General features: G+C 47.4%; 1 protein-coding gene across 1 annotated transcript in view; it reads right to left on the reverse strand.

Moving 5' to 3' along the window:
• Positions 1-13,732, reverse strand: part of LOC125534458 (WAT1-related protein At5g64700-like) — a 56,063-nt gene that overhangs the window by 24,327 nt on the left and 18,004 nt on the right. The gene's annotated exons all lie outside the window — the stretch shown is intronic.

The raw sequence follows: 13,732 nt of genomic DNA on the forward strand, positions 1-13,732 counted from the left end.
GTTGGGATATCACTATATTGCTATGTTATCTTAATGTATCTATATACTTGGTAAAGGGTGGAAGGCTCGGCCTCTCGCCTAGTGTTTTGTTCCACTCTTGCCGCCCTAGTTTCCGTCATATCGGTGTTATGTTCCCGGATTTTGCGTTCCTTACGCGGTTGGGTTATAATGGGAACCCCTTGATATTTCGCCTCGATTAAAGCTTTTCCAGCAATGCCCAACCTTGGTTTTACCATTTGCCACCTAGCCTTTTCTTTCCCTTGGGTTCTGCAGACTCAAGGGTCATCTTATTTTAACCCCCCCCCCCCCCCCCGGGCCAGTGCTCCTCTGAGTGTTGGTCCACCTGTCAGCTACCGATGGCCACCAGGGGCAACTCTGGGCTGGCCTACCCGTACCTAGGACAATCTGAGTGTGCCCTAAGAAAGAGATATGTGCAGCTCCTATCGGGATTTGTCGGCACATTCGGGCGGTGTTGCTGGTCTTGTTTTAACCTGTCGGAGTGTCTTGAGTTACCGAGATACCGAGTCTGATCGGAACGTCTTGGGAGGAGGTCTTTTCCTTCGTTGACCGTGAGAGCTTGTCATGGGCTAAGTTGGGACTCCCCTGCAGGGATTGAACTTTCGAAAGCCGTGCCCGCGGTTATGGGCAGATGGGAATTTGTTAATGTCCGGTTGTAGATAACTTAAACCTTAATTAATTAAAATGAATCAACTGAGTGTGTTGCCGTGACGGCCTCTTCTCGGCGGAGTCCGGGAAGTGGACATGGTGTTGGAGTAATGCTTGCGTAGGTTGTACCTTTAGCTTCTCGCTCGTGCTTCGCCTTCTCTTCTCGCCCTCTTTGCGTATAAGTTAGCCACCATATATGCTAGTCGCTTGCTGCAGCTCCACCTACACTTGCCTTATCCTTCCTATAAGCTTAAATAGTTTTGATCGCGTGGGTGTGAGATTGCTGAGTCCCTGTGGCTCACAGATACTACAACTCCAGATGCAGGTCCAGGTGATTCCGCTCCAGGTGACGAGTACGAGCTCAAGTGGGAGTTCGACGAGGACTCTCAGCGTTATTATGTTTCCTTTCCCGATGATCAGTAGTGGTGCCTAGTTGGGGTTATCGATTCAGGGCCTTGTCGCATGTTGGGGGTCTTTTCCATTTTGGCACCGTAGTCGGGCCATGAGTGATTTGTATGATGGATGTTATTTATGTACTTTGATGTGACGTGGCGAGTGTAAGCCAACTATGTACCTCCCCTTTATAGTATTTATGTACATGGGATGTGTGATGATTTCCTGACTTGCGACATTGCTTTCAATGCGGTTATGCCTCTAAGTCGTGCCTCGACACGTGGGAGATATAGCCGCATCGAGGGTGTTACAAGTTGGTAATCAGAGCCTTCCCCGACCTTAGGAGCCCCACTGCTTGATCGTCTTAGCAGCCGAGTTGTGTCTAGAAAAATGTTTTGAGTCCTTAGGAATTATATATCGGAGAGCTTAGGAATTCTTTTTACTTCCCAGTCTCCTCATCACTCTGGTAAGGCATCCTGACGTAGAGTTTTGACTCTTCTCTTCTCAAATTTCACTAAAAAAAAATTTTAGGATCACGCGAGTATCTTGGTTTTGTTCCGATGGTTTTGTGACGAGAACATTGTTCTTGGTGCCTCCTGTCTTTAGGGGTTGTGGCAGTGTCCCGGGGAGTCGAGCTCCGAGGTGTTGTCGTCACAATTTTATCGTTGCAATTCTGGTATACTTGAGATTTGTGCGCGACATCGAAAATCTCTTTTATGCAGTTCGTTGGTGAGATAACCTCGACGCCACCCAGTACTGGGGCGGGAGTTCGGGAGTATCGCCATAACTTGTATAACGGATGCTTTTCGAAGGTTGAGATAGATGGTTTCCGAAGGTTTCTGGGTTATGTGTTGAAGGATGGATACAGCTGGATGTAGGATTTGCTAGCTTGGGTGAGATATTATGCTTCCCCTGTATCCCCAACACCTGATTGCATAACCGGGAAAATTTTGGGAATTTCATAGGTGGGAATTCAAGTAGCCTTAGGATATCTTTCCGACAGATGTATGATTTGAAATTGGGGTTCGACGTCTAGTGGTTCGCCTATTCACGGTCGATTTTACAGTGGTCTCGTTGTGTCTTAAAGAGTCCTTGGCTATGCTGACTCGGGGACGCTTCGTATGTCATGTGCACTGCCTTGTACATGATGGTGCTGTACGATCGAGCCCGTGTAGGTCCCACCACGAAAACTTCGGACGAAATTTCTATCATGTATTTGTTCCGGCTTATTCCGCAAGCCAACCCTTGGTTTTATTTTCAGTTGTGGCATTCGAGTTGCTCCGACGTCATATGATGATTCCATCCCTCGTTGTTGTACCCCTTCTACCTGATTCTTCGTGGCTTCGCAATTTAGGAATATGTGACCACTTCAAAAGAAATGCATTCGTTCATTTTGTTCGGATGTGAAGACTATATGTTGCAATTTTCATTCCGTTGGATTCAGCTTCAATATTTATCTATCAATGTGCTAATGGTGGTCAACATCTTCAGGATGGCTCCTCCAACGCGCACGACTCCGAATCCTGATCCGCCTCCACCTCCGCCTCCTCCAGAAGCATGGCAAGCTGTGATGGCCGCTACTAATGCAAACACTCAGCTGATCATGCAAATTCTCCAAGAGCGCAATCAAGGCAGTCAAGGGAATCAAGGCAGCAATCAGAGCCACTTTGCTACACTCAACCAGTTCCTTGCTAACGGGCCAAAGACTTTCAGTAATTGTGTTGAGGCAACCGATGCTGACGATTGGCTTGTGGATCTGTGTAAGCATTTCGAGTGCAGTAACGTCAGGCCGGAGGACTTTGTGAAATTCGCTTCCTTCCAACTCAAAGATCAGGCTGCAGAGTGGTTCCAGCAGTACAAGGATTCCAGAGGTGGACGTTTGATCACTTGGGATGATTTCCGTCAAGATTTCCGCGCTCATCACATTCCGCAGAGCGTGGTTGAAAGCAAGCGTGAGGAATTCCGCAATCTGAAGCAAGGCTCTTTGTCTGTCTATGACTACAACAAGTTGTTCCAGAAGCTTGCCCGTTTTGCCAAGCAGGATGTTCCTGATGAGAAGAGCATGATATATCAGTTCAGGGGTGGTCTTCGTGAAGAAATTCAGCTCGCTCTTGTCCTCTTTGAGCCGTTGAGATACGATGAGTTCTACAACATGGCACTGAAGCAAGAGGCTGCTCAGTTGAGGTGTGATGCTTCCAGGAAGCGAGTCAGAGATGTTACTCCTTCTTCCTCTACTCAAGTGGCCAAGTAGCAGAAGTATTGGCTTCCTCCTCCTCTGTTCCGTCAGCCATATCAGCAGAAGAGCAAAGGTGGCAGTGGTTCTTCCCACCCACCCAACCCAGGCTTTCAGAACAAGACTTCGTCTCAAGCTCCAAGACCGAGTGCTCCGTATCACCGTCCGCTTTCAGAGGTCACGTGCAACAAGTGCCAACAGAAGGGTCACTATGCCAACAAGTGTTTCAACCAGAGGCGTCTTCCTCCTCCTCCTCCTGTCAGATCGGCAAGTACAGCTGTGGTCAAGCATAATCTTAAGCACGCCAAGGTCAATTTGATGAATGCAGCTCAGGCAGAGGACTCGTCAGATGTGATCATGGGTAACCTTCCTGTTAATGATATTCCTGCAAAAGTTCTTTTTGACACTGGTGCATCGCATTGCTTCATCTCGAGACCGTTTACAAATAGGCATGAATTGGTTTCACAAGTTTTGCCTAGTCCTTTAGCAGTTGTCTCTCCCGGCAAGCGCATGCAGGCTAACTCCATCGTTCCGGATGTTTCTATCACGATGGGCGAGTTCAAGTTTCTTGCTTCTCCTACGGTTCTCGGTGACTCGGACATTGATCTTATTCTCGGGATGGACTGGCTCTCTAAGCATAAAGCTCAGCTTGATTGTGCAGCCAGGCAGATTCAACTGACTCATTCGTCTGAGGATGTCATTGTCTTTGCCGCTCGGGATAATACCATCCGGTTGTTTTCTCTCAATGAGAAGGGTGAATTGGATGCCATCTCTCAAATTCCTGTCGTTTGCGAATATCAAGACGTTTTTCCAGAAGAACTCCCAGGGATGCCTCCAAACCGGCCGGTTGAATTTGTTATTGAACTTGAGCCCGGTACGGAACCTGTGTGCAAACGCCCCTACAAGCTCGGCCCCGAAGAGTTGAAGGAGTTGAAGAAACAACTCGATGAGCAAGAAAGATTGGGTCTCATCCGGCCTAGTACTTCTCCGTGGGGTTGTGGTGTTCTTTTTGTGAAGAAGAAGGATGGATCGAGTCGACTTTGTGTTGATTACCGTCCAGTGAACAAGAAGACCATCAAGAACAAATACCCACTTCCCAACATCAATGAGCTGTTCGAACAACTCAAGGGTGCTCAAGTATTCTCCAAGCTTGATCTCCGTATGGGTTATCACCAGATTCGCATTCGTGAAGAAGATATTCCCAAGACAGCATTCAGAACAAGCTTTGGTTCATACGAATACACTGTCATGTCTTTTGGCCTCGTCAACGCTCCTCCGACGTTCTCTCGCATGATGAACTTCATCTTCAACGCCTACACCAATGACTTCGTTTTGGTCTATCTCGATGACATTCTGGTTTTCTCGAAGAACAAGGAAGATCATGCCAAGCATTTGCGTTTGGTTCTCGATAAGCTCAGGGAACATCAGTTCTATGCCAAGTTCTCCAAGTGTGAATTTTGGCTCGATGAGGTTCTTTATCTTGGTCATATCATCTCTGCCAAGGGCATTTCCGTGAATCCTGAGAAGGTGTCCGCAATTGTGAATTGGGAACCTCCTCAGAACGTGAAGCAACTCCGCAGTTTTCTCGGTCTCGCAAGCTATTGCCGAAGATTCGTTGAAAACTTTTCTAAGATCGCCAAGCCTCTCTCGAATCTTCTTCAGAAGCACGTCAAGTACGTTTGGTCTCCGGAGTGTGATATTGCTTTCAACACTTTGAAAGAGAAGTTGATCACTGCTCCAGTTCTGACTCCACCTGACGAATCCAAGCCGTACGAGGTCTTTTGTGATGCCTCTCTCCAAGGTCTCGGTGCAGTTTTGATGCAAGAGAAGAAAGTTGTTGCTTATACATCTCGCTAGTTGAAGCCTAATGAGAAGAACTACCCCACTCATGATCTCGAGTTGGCGGCAGTTGTGCATGCTCTTTTGACTTGGAGACATCTTCTATTGGGAAGAAAAGTGGACATTTTCACTGACCACAAGAGTCTCAAGTACATCTTCACTCAGCCTAATCTCAACCTAAGGCAAACTCGATGGGTTGAGATGATTCAAGAGTATAATCCGAGTATTGAGTATACTCCAGGCAAGGCCAATGTGATTGCTGACGCTTTGAGCAGAAAGGCCTATTGCAACAGTCTGATTCTCAAGCCTTATCAACCCGAGCTTTGTGAAGCTTTCCGCAAGCTGAATCTTCAAGTTGTTCCTCAAGGTTTCCTCGCCAACCTTCAAGTTTCTCCTACCTTAGAAGACCAGATTCGCCAAGCCCAGCTTCTTGATGCTATGGTGAAAAAGGTGAAGATTGGAATTGCAAAGAGTCAGTCCAAGTACAAGTGCTACCGCCTTGATGACAAGGACACTCTCTTCTTCGAGGATCGTATTGTTGTGCCCAAAGGTGAACTTCGTAAAGTGATCATGAACGAGGCTCACAACTCTCTCCTCTCCATCCACCCTGGTAGTACGAAGATGTATCAGGATCTCAAGCAAGCTTATTGGTGGACTCGAATGAAGCGCGAGATCGCTCAATTCGTGAATGAATGTGATGTCTGCAGAAGAGTGAAGGCAGAACACCAAAGGCCAGCAGGTCTCCTCCAACCTCTTGCCATTCCAGAATGGAAGTTTGACCACATCGAAATGGACTTCGTGACTGGGTTTCCAAAGTCCAAGCGTGGCAATGATGCTATATTCGTCGTCATCGACAAGCTCACCAAAGTGGCTCATTTTCTGCCTATCAAAGAGTCCATCACTGCAGCTCAATTGGCGGAACTCTATACCTCTCGCATTGTCTCTCTGCACGGTATTCCTCAAGTGATCTCTTCAGACCGTGGCAGCATCTTTACCTCCAAGTTTTGGCATTCTTTTCAGAAGACCATGGGCACCAACATTCGCTTCAGCACAGCTTTCCATCCTCAAACAAGCGGTCAAGTCGAGCGTGTCAATCAGATCCTTGAAGATATGCTCAGGGCTTGTGTGATCTCCTTCGGCATGAAGTGGGAGGATTGTCTTCCTTATGCTGAATTCTCATACAACAACAGTTTTCAAGCAAGTTCGGGCAAGGCCCCTTTTGAAATTCTCTATGGCAGGAAGTGCCGTACCCCTCTCAACTAGTCTGAAACCGGTGAACGTCAGCTGCTAGGTAATGACTTAATCACAGAAGCAGAAGATATGTGCAAAGTCATTCGTGATAACCTCAAAGCAGCCCAATCCCGCCAGAAGGGCTACTATGATAGTAAGCACCGTGATTTGGCTTTCGAGATCGGAGATCATGTTTACCTCCGTGTCTCTCCTATGAAAGGTACTCGTCGCTTCGGTATCAAAGGGAAGCTTGCCCCTAGATACGTGGGACCTTTCAAGATTGTCAGCAAGAGAGGCGACCTCGCCTATCAACTTGAGCTTCCTTCAAACTTTGCAAATGTTCATGATGTGTTCCACGTCTCTCAGCTGCGAAAGTGCTTCAAGACTCCTGACCGCACCGTTAACTTCGAGGACATTGAGCTCCAAGAAGATCTCTCCTATCGTGAGCACCCAGTTGCTATTCTTGAAGATACTGAACGCAAGACTCGCAACAAGTCAATCAAATTTCTCAAAGTCAAGTGGTCACACCATTCCGACCGTGAAGCTACCTGGGAACGCGAGGATCACCTCCGTTCTGAGTACCCGGAGTTCTTTCAGTCCTAGATCTCGGGACGAGATCTTTTCGTAGTGGTGGAGTGTTGTAACACCCCGGATGTAACTTTCCCTATTTGTATCCAACTCTTGCCCTTTCCGGTGTTAAGTTATATTTATTTCTCGGGTTCGGGTCTTTGTCTCCGTGTGTGTTTTTCTTTTCCGTGCATCTCTTATCATGTCATCTTGTGCATTGCATTTGCATACGTGTTCATCTCATGCATTCGAGCATTTTCTCCGTTGTCCGTTTTGCATTCCGGCGCTTCGTTCTCCTCCGGTGGTCATTTCTAGCTTTCTTTCGTGTGTGGGGATTAAACATTTCCGGATTGGACCGAGACTTGTCACGCGGCCTTGGTTTACTACCGGTAGACCGCCTGTCAAGTTTCGGGTCATTTGGACTTCGTTTGACACTCCAACAGTTAACCGAGGGACCGAAAAGGCCTCGTGTGTGTTGCAGCTCAACACCCCCCAAATTTGGCCCAAAACCCACCAAACTCTTCTCCATGTCCTAGAGCGTTCGATCATGATCGCGTGGGCGAAAACCGCACCTCATTTGGACTCTCCTATCTCCCTCTATGCCTATATATACACCCCCCATTTCAGATCTCGTCTTCCTCCCCGTCCTCCTCGTTTTAAAAAAAAACAGCTCCACCGCGCCGACGGACGTGTCCGCCCCGGCCGGACAACGTCCGCCGCCGCCGCCTCCCGTCCAGTCCGCGCGCGCCACGTGGGCCGCGCCCACATCGCCGCCGCCGGGCCCGCCTGGCCCGCGCGCCGGCCCCCTTCCTCCTCCTCCCGGGCCAGAGGTGGCCGCCGCCACCGACCGCCGCCGCCCGAGGCCACCGGCCTCCGCCGCCGCCCGTAGCTCCGGTGGCCTAAGCCACCACCGCCGCCAACGCCGCCGCCTCTCCTCGCCCCGCCGCCTCCTCGCCGCGCCGCCGTGGGACGCCGCCCCCGCCGGCGCCGCCGACCGCCGCCGCCCCGGCCTCGCCCCGCCTCGCCGGCCTCCTCCCCAAGCTCCGGCTACGGCGAGCTCCGCCGGCTGCTACAGTAACTCCGGCGCCGCCTCGGGAAGCGTGCCGATCCCGATCTGGATCTGGATTTGGGATCCCCCGGTTGACTTTTATCTCCTAACCCTAGTTTTTTATGCGATGTTTGACTGCTCGTAACTCCGCAACCGTAGCTACGTTTTGAGCATATGATATATCAAAATCTTCGTCTCGACATGTACATCATTTTGTTCCATTGCATCATTTGAATTTGAGGTCATCTTGATGCCCAAAATGCTGTTAGAAGGAGGCTTCGTGAGTTAAATTGCAGATCCGTTAGTTCATCATGCACATTTGTCATTTTTGCCATGTTTAATCCGTGCATGATATGCCTGTGCCACTTTGGGATGAATTGTTAAGCATTTTGTCTTCTTTCCAGAGGTGCCACCCATGCATTTTTAGGATGTGTGTGTTGTCTTGTGCAAGCTTGCGAAGAGAGGTACCTGAGATTGCTGATTTCAGGGACTTAGTGATTTTCACCAAGTCTGGGATATTTTAGTTCATGATGCTATATGTCCAGCTTGTTTCCTAGTGATCCGTGGCTCTTTTGAGGATGATCAGTAAGGGAGATTTGATATTCATGTTATTCTCTATCCATCCATGTCTTTGTTTGAATATGTGGAGTGCTCTAGGTTGACTCAATCGAGCTCAACTTTTGCTTCGTTGTTAATCTGGGCAGATCGTCAACTTGTTTGCGATTTTGCAGATGCTACCGTTAGTGTTCCATGCATGCTATGCCTTTGTTCTTGCCATGTGTAGCTAGCATATTGTGTCATCTTTCGGGATATATGCTTGCCTCGCCATGACTTGCACCCTAGTGAGTGCATCGAGCTCGTTTACATGCCTTCGTGAGTTATAATTTCAGCATGTCTCGGTTTTCACTAAGTCTGAAAACTGATTGTGTTCGAGCTACGTTCGTGAGCTCGGTAGGGTATTTTGTGAACCCTTTTGGCCCCAGGTCACTTTGGGTGTTTTGTTAAGCTTATTGAGTAGCTCCATGCCATGTTCTTACTTGTCATGTTCAGGTCTTGTATCATGTTGTTTTGCTGCTCCGAAGAGAGCATCGTGATCTGAAATTTCAGGCTAGTGTTAATTTCACTAAGTCTGGAATCTGTTTTGCATATTCATTTTTGCCATGCTTGTTTGAACCTCTTAATGGATGAATTTGCCTATGGCTCAGTGCTAGTGTTTTGTTAACCATCTTGTTTATATCACTTCCATGTATTTTGTTTTCATGTTTGGTGGCTGTAGCATGTTCATTTCGTTGCGTTTAGATGCCTACTTGCTGTAAATCGCAGACCGGTGTCATATCGTAAAACGCTTGCCATTTTCAAACCGTAACTCCGATTCCAATGATCTTTATATCGTTTTCAAGCGATTTCATCCCCTCTATCCAGTGGCACACTTGGTTTTCCAAGTTGAGGCCAGGTTCATGCATTCCCTGTCATATCTCGCATTTTGCATCCCGCATCGCATCCCGCATAGCATGTCATCATTTCATCATATTGCTTGGTCTTGCACGTGGTTGATTGTATCCTTGTTGCTTGTTTGTCTTGTTTGGGTAGAGCCGGGAGACGAGTTCGCTACCGAGGAGCCCGTTGAGTTTGCTTGTGAGGATCCAGTCAGCTTTGACAACTGTGCAGGCAAGATGATCATACCCTCGAAATCACTACTATCTTTGCTATGCTAGTTTGCTCGCTCTTTTGCTTTGCCACTGCTACGATGCCTACCACTTGCTTGTCAGCCTCCCAATTGCATGATTGAGCCTCTAACCTACTATTGTCCTAGCAAACCGTTGATTGGCTATGTTACCGCTTTGCTCAGCCCTCTTATAGCGTTGCTAGTTGCAGGTGAAGATTGGAGTCGTTCCTATTGGAACATCTTTTATTTGCTTGTTGGGATATCACTATATTGCTATGTTATCTTAATGCATCTATATACTTGGTAAAGGGTGGAAGGCTCGGCCTCTCGCCTAGTGTTTTGTTCCACTCTTGCCGCCCTAGTTTCCGTCATATCGGTGTTATGTTCCCGGATTTTGCGTTCCTTACGCGGTTGGGTTATAATGGGAACCCCTTGATATTTCGCCTCGATTAAAGCTTTTCCAGCAATGCCCAACCTTGGTTTTACCATTTGCCACCTAGCCTTTTCTTTCCCTTGGGTTCTGCAGACTCAAGGGTCATCTTATTTTAACCCCCCCCCCCCCGGGCCAGTGCTCCTCTGAGTGTTGGTCCACCTGTCAGCTACCGGTGGCCACCAGGGGCAACTCTGGGCTGGCCTACCCGTACCTAGGACAATCTGAGTGTGCCCTGAGAAAGAGATATGTGCAGCTCCTATCGGGATTTGTCGGCACATTCGGGCGGTGTTGCTGGTCTTGTTTTAACCTGTCGGAGTGTCTTGAGTTACCGAGATACCGAGTCTGATCGGAATGTCTTGGGAGGAGGTCTTTTCCTTCGTTGACCATGAGAGCTTGTCATGGGCTAAGTTGGGACTCCCCTGCAGGGATTGAACTTTCGAAAGCCGTGCCCGCGGTTATGGGCAGATGGGAATTTGTTAATGTCCGGTTGTAGATAACTTAAACCTTAATTAATTAAAATGAATCAACTGAGTGTGTTGCCGTGACGGCCTCTTCTCGGCGGAGTCCGAGAAGTGGACATGGTGTTGGAGTAATGCTTGCGTAGGTTGTACCTTTAGCTTCTCGCTCGTGCTTCGCCTTCTCTTCTCGCCCTCTTTGCGTATAAGTTAGCCACCATATATGCTAGTCGCTTGCTGCAGCTCCACCTACACTTGCCTTATCCTTCCTATAAGCTTAAATAGTTTTGATCGCGTGGGTGTGAGATTGCTGAGTCCCTGTGGCTCACAGATACTACAACTCCAGATGCAGGTCCAGGTGATTCCGCTCCAGGTGACGAGTACGAGCTCAAGTGGGAGTTCGACGAGGACTCTCAGCGTTATTATGTTTCCTTTCCCGATGATCAGTAGTGGTGCCTAGTTGGGGTTATCGATTCAGGGCCTTGTCGCATGTTGGGGGTCTTTTCCATTTTGGCACCGTAGTCGGGCCATGAGTGATTTGTATGATGGATGTTATTTATGTACTTTGATGTGACGTGGCGAGTGTAAGCCAACTATGTACCTCCCCTTTATAGTATTTATGTACATGGGATGTGTGATGATTTCCTGACTTGCGACATTGCTTTCAATGCGGTTATGCCTCTAAGTCGTGCCTCGACACGTGGGAGATATAGCCGCATCGAGGGTGTTACACTTACATATTGGGCATCAAAATTTATAGAGATAGATCAAGACGCTTAATAGGACTTTCACAAAGCACATACCTTGACAAAGTTTTGAAGGAGTTCAAAATGGATCTGTCAAAGAAAGGGTTCTTACCTGTATTGTAAGGTGTGAAGTTGAGTAAGACTCAAAGCCCGACCACAACAAATGATAGATAGAGAATGAAAGTCATTCCATATGCCTCAGCCATAGGTTTTATAAAGTATGCCATGTTGTGTACCAAACCTGTTGTGTACCTTGCCATGAGTTTGGCAAGGGGGTACAATAGTGATCCAGGAGTAGATCACTGGACAACGGTCAAAATTTATCCTTAGTTACCTAAGAGGACTAAGGAAATATTTCTTGGTTATGGAGGTGATAAATAATTCATTGTAAAGGGTTACGCCGATGCAAGCTTTGACACCAATTCAGATGACTCAGAGTCTCAATCTGGATATATATTGATAGTGGGAGCAATTAGCTAGAGTAGCTCCATGCAGAGCATTGTAGACATAGAAATTTCCAAAATACATACGGATCTGAATGTGACAGACATGTTGACTAAACTTCTCTCACAAGCAAAACATGATCACTCCTTAATATTCTTTGGGTGTTAATCACATGGTGATGTGAACTAGATTATTGACTCTAGTAAACTCTTTGGGTGTTGGTCACATGGCAATGTGAACTATGGGTGTTAAATCACATGGTGATGTGAACTAGATTATTGACTCTAGTGCAAGTGGGAGACTGAAGGAAATATGCCCTAGAGGCAATAATAAAGTTTTTATTTTATATTATATTTCCTTATTCATGATAAAGGTTCATTATTCATGCTAGAATCGTATTGATCAGAAACATAAATACATGTGTGAATACATAAACAAATATCGTGTCCCTAGTAAGCCTTTACTAGACTAGCTCGTTGATCAAAGATGGTTAAGGTTTCCTAACCGTAGACAACTGTTGTCATCTGATAGCGGGATCACATCATTAGGAGAATGATGTGATGGACAAGACCCATCCGTTAGCTTGGCATAATGACCGTTCAGATTATTGCTATTTCTTTCTTCATGTCAAATACATATTCCTTCGACTATGAGATTATGCAACTCCCGGATACCGGAGGAATACCTTGTGTGCTATCAAACATTACAACGTAACTGGGTGATCATAAAGATGCTCTACAGGTATCTCCGAAGGTGTTTCTTGAGTTGGCAAAGATCGGGATTAGGATTTGTCACTCCGAGTATCAGAGAGGTATCTCTGGGCCCTCTCGGTAATACACATCATAAGAAGCCTTGCAAGCAAAGCGACTAATGAGTTAGTTGCAGGATAATGTATTATGGAACGATATTGAACTATGTATGAAGATACCGGCGATTGAATCTCGGGCAAGTAACATACCGACAAACAAAGGGAATAACGTATGTTGTCATAATGGTTCGACCGATAAAGATCTTCGTAGAATATGTAGGAGCCAATATGGGCATCCAGGTTCCTCTATTGGTTATTGACCGGAGAGGTGTCTCGGTCATGTCTACATAGTTCTCGAACTCGTAGGGTCTGCACGCTTAATGTTCGATGACAATATTGTATTATATGAATTATGTGATTTGGTGACCGAATGTTGTTCAGTGTCCCGGATGAGACCATGGACATGACGGGGGGTCTCGAAATGGTTGAGAGGTAAAGATGGATATATAGGACGACAGTATTCGGACACCGGAAGCATTCCGGGAGGTATCGGGGTACCGGAGTGGTTACCGGACACCCCCGGGGGAATATATGGGCCATATGGGCCATGAGAGGGGAGCACACCAGCCCATGAGGGGTGGTGTGTGCCACCTATGGCAGGAGGCCGATTGGGAGAAGGAAAAGAGGGGGTTTACCCCCCTTCCTTCTATCTTCCCCCTTCCCTTTTCTCTCCGGTGAATTATTGAATGGGGAGGGGGGCACATCAAGTAGGATTCGGATCCGATTTGGGGGCACCCCTAGCACACCCAAGACAATTGCCTAGCCGTGTGCGGCGCCCCCTCCACCGTTTACACCCTCGGTCATATCTTCGTAGTGCTTAGGCGAAGCCCTGCGATGATCACTTCACCATCACCGTCACCACGCCGTCCTGTTGACGGAACTCATCTACTACCTCGACAACTTGTTGGATCAAGAAGGCGAGGGACGTCACCGAGCTGAACGTGTGTATAACGCGGAGGTGCCATGTGTTCGGTACTTGATCGGTTGAAGCACGAAGAAGTTCGACTACATCAACCATGATGTTTAACGCTTCTGCTTATGGTCTACGAGGATACGTAGACACACTCCCCCCCCCCCCTCGTTGCTATGCATATCCATGGATAGATCATTGCGTGTGCGTAGAAAAATTCTATTTTCCGTGCAACGTTTCCCAATAAAATCATAGATACAAGCCTTAGTATGAAAACTCCGTATCATAATTTGA

This window comes from Triticum urartu, chromosome 2A, assembly GCF_056163025.1.
Source record: "Triticum urartu cultivar PI428250 chromosome 2A, HENAU_Tu73, whole genome shotgun sequence".
Taxonomy (NCBI): Eukaryota; Viridiplantae; Streptophyta; class Magnoliopsida; order Poales; family Poaceae; genus Triticum; species Triticum urartu.